The following is a 3,708-nucleotide window of genomic DNA, read 5'->3' as shown; positions in this document are numbered from 1 at the left end:
GTGACAGGCACGCCCGGGTTGTCCCGAGCAGCGGCTTCCAACGTCTCGGACTCCGTTCCGAGTGAGGCCCGGGTGCCGTCATCGCCGGCCCCGAAAATAAAGCATTTGCAGGTGGCACAGCTACGGAGAAGCCGAGACCCTCGGAGCCGGAGGAGCACTGAACATTCTCAATGCCGGGGCCATGGCCCTAATGCAGGATTCTATTTTAATGACCATCTGTTGGGACTTTCGCTTGTTTAAAGCTATTATTGCACCTGCCCCGTCCAGTTCCGTAGGCGCCAGCCGTATGTGGCCGCACGTGCTGAAAGCCTAAAACGCATGCGAGATCTTTGGTAAGATTTGGTAAGAAAACGAAGAGAGTGAAATATCTCAGTAACGAATCTTTTCATGGTCACTCAATGTCAGCATGATATTTTTGCTATAGCGAGTTTTTAATTCTATCTGTTTCTGCTTAGTGTTTTCAATGTGGCTACTAGACGATTTAGAGTCACGTATGTGGTCTGGTTACATTTTGTCGGCTGGCACGGCCTTGGCAGAGCCCAGTTCAGGGCCGATCTCGATTAAAAAGAGATACGACTGATCTGCGGATGCTGGGGTCGGGGCTCCTTCGAAAGATTTTGCTAAAAGACTGTCAAAACCACCTAAAATCGGTTCGGCCCTTCCTCGGGCTCGTGCCGGAGCTGGCCTATTTGGTCAACACCACGGCGGTGACACGCAGCGCAGACCGGAGCCCGAAGCTGGCGAGTCGCTCTGCAGGAGTCATGCGGGAGGCATCACCCGAGGGTGACAAATCTGTCCTAAAGAATTCGATTGCTAACTCGGCGCAGTTGGAGAGAAGAAAACGTGGCCCTAAGCAAAACTACGTCCACCACGCAAGGGAACCACGTCTAAGACAAAGCCATAACTGAAACGAAAGGCAGACGGCACGTTGGGGAAAATGCTGCCACCGATGGAGCAGAAAAGGGGGAAGGATCGCTAATTCCAGGAGCTCCATCGAGCTCAGAAGACGTGAGCACGTCTACCCAAGCTCCCCCCAAAAAGGAAGTTACAAAGGGCTAATTTACGATCCTTCTTTATCATCAAAAAGGGTTTCGAGAGCAAAGTCCAGCAACGTAAAATCTCACTTTTCACCGACCGAATCGGCAAAAGTTGTCATAAACCGTAACTCCTCGGTGAGCATGGGGAGTGAGGATGAGACTTTAAAAAATATAATACGACTTTGGATCTTATATTCCCACTTCTAAGAAGTCATCGAACGTAAATAACTCAGATGCGCACGAAGATTAGCTACAAAATTACCACATTTTTTTCTTATTAGCCTGAAACAGAAAACTACAATTTTGGCCCCAAATGAGGACTTAGAGCAGCGAGCATGGCACAGCCACCCCGAGGAGGGCAGCACAGGCTGGGTCACTGAGGACGCTACACGTGCCAGGCGGGCGGTCACCGTTTGCTGCTATTTTTAAAGTGGTATCACGGTAATGTGCATGTTATGAACAAACTATTATAAAAATAATACGTGTGTAAAATAGAAAATAGGAAAATACCCACTGCAAAGCTAGCCTTGTTTATCGCTGGGTGGTAGGATGACGATATTTATTTCCTAAGCTTCTACAGTGAGCATATACTTTCTTTATAACTATAATAAACACGCTTCCTACCACGCACACAACGTAGCTGCACCATTTACACAAATGCAGGCAACCTGTCGCAGCCCTTGGACAAAACAGACGTGTCTGTGTTTGAAATAAACGCCATCACATGGTAGCGGTCAAGGGCACCTCGTCCGCAGAGGAGCAGGTGTCTAGCTCTGACGGTCGGAGGCTCTCCGCAGCCTGTCCCGTCCTCCTCAGACGCCCCGCCACGCAGCCAGACCTCGGCTGCCACGTGCACAGCGACCTCAGCGCTCGTCGGACACACGACACTGCGCGTTCTAGTTCACGCCTTCACAGGACCCCCGCACGGTTCTCAGCAGAGAAAACGAGTCACTGACCCTAACAGGTGCGGTGCTCTGTTCATCTCCTTTCATGCCTGACCCGTTTCATTCATTCACTCATTCATTCATTCAGAAAAAGGAAGAACATTACCAGTGCCCCTACTGCATGCCATGGACTAGGCTCAGGTGCTAGGGACACTGCCACACACAGACCCGTGCATATGACGCTGCTGTGAATTTGCATATGACGCCTGCTGTGAATTTGCATATGACACTGCCGTGAACCTGCTCCGCGCCCCTGCTTTGCGCCCTCTTGGGCAGGGGGACCAACGCACCAACAGGGAAAGACAAAGCAGCGGGCAACTGCGCAGCCGAGGCTCGAACCGGCCACTGCGGGAGCCAAAGGCAGGAAGCGACTGGCCTGCGCCCGAAACCTTCCCGCGGTGCTCACCCGAGGGGCGGCCGTGGTGCTTGGGGACATCGTGGTGGAAGCCCTGTCGCTCAGCTGTCTCCGTCAGAGCAGGGGCCTGGCTGGCGCCTGCATCTCTGAGCCACCTCGAGAGCGGGCACTTCCCGTGGCAGCCCGCTCCACTCAGGAACGGGTTCCCACGCCCGTGGCTCCGTTTCGTGTGCTTAAAGGCAAATGACAATGACAGTGTTAAAAATAAATAAATAAATAAGGCGACGATAGTGAGATGGACTCGTGCGAACGGGGCGTTTACTGTACCCCGAAGCGTCGTTCCCACCACCCCCACGTCTCCTCCTGGACCCAAACGGGGAGGACGCCCCGTCGGGGAGACTGAGCGACGTGCTCTCGGTCACAGGGAGACCAAGCAGGGAGGCAAGGAGCGGGGCACATGAGGCAGACCCCACTTTCCAGCCCCTGGACCCCGCGAGCCATTCAGGCTCTCGGCAAGATGCCAACCTTCTCGCCACAAGCCACCCGCACTCGCTGACTAATGCGGCTGAGCATGACAGGGAGGGCTCAGCGTGAGGGCAGATGAGCGAGCTCCAGCTGCAGCCCCCCATTTCCTGTCTGCGTGCCCTGCTCGAACTCCCCAAACCTCTCTGCGCCTTACCCTCCTTGTTTTAAAAATGAGGACAAGGACGATCACGACTTCTCTGGGTGTACGATCGTGGGGATCGAATTCATTCAACAGGCGACCACTGGGCACCTACTGTGTGCGGGCGCCCATGTCCACAGGAAGCTTGCCCTTTGCTGTCCCCGGCGTCCCAACGTTTGTGGCGGGAAAATGAACGCTGTGCTCATGTCCGGCGGACACTGTCCTACACGGGGTGAACGGACCCAGGAAGATTAAGGCGGAACACTCCCGAGGTCTTCACGAGGATCCGGAACGTCACCAGCAGTTGATGTCTGCAGGAATGGCACACGCTTCCTCCGCCAGTCCCAGAGTCTCAGCCCGTCACACAGCCACTCGCTCCAGACTGAGCCTCGGGAGGAGACCGGGCCATGTCACGTGTTGTCCCGGCACCCAGCACCGAGCGGGGCCTTAGCAAACATTCGTTGAATGATTTCACGAGTCCACGGCCTAGAAAATCCAGAAGTCATCTACATTCAGCTTCCTGCTGCATCAGATCCTTCTTTGCACTAATTCATTTCCCATTTGCAAATATCGTTTCTTGACTTTCCTAAATAGACACCATCTGGGTCGGGACGGGAGCTACGGAAGGAAATCAACACGGAATGGGAAATCAGCCAACAGGAGCGACAGGTGGGTACCTGGGAATTCCCCACATGGCAGTAAATGACA

Source organism: Pteropus alecto, unplaced genomic scaffold, assembly GCF_000325575.1.
Source record: "Pteropus alecto unplaced genomic scaffold, ASM32557v1 scaffold189, whole genome shotgun sequence".
Lineage (NCBI taxonomy): Eukaryota > Metazoa > Chordata > Mammalia > Chiroptera > Pteropodidae > Pteropus > Pteropus alecto.
This window is presented reverse-complemented; position numbering follows the sequence as displayed.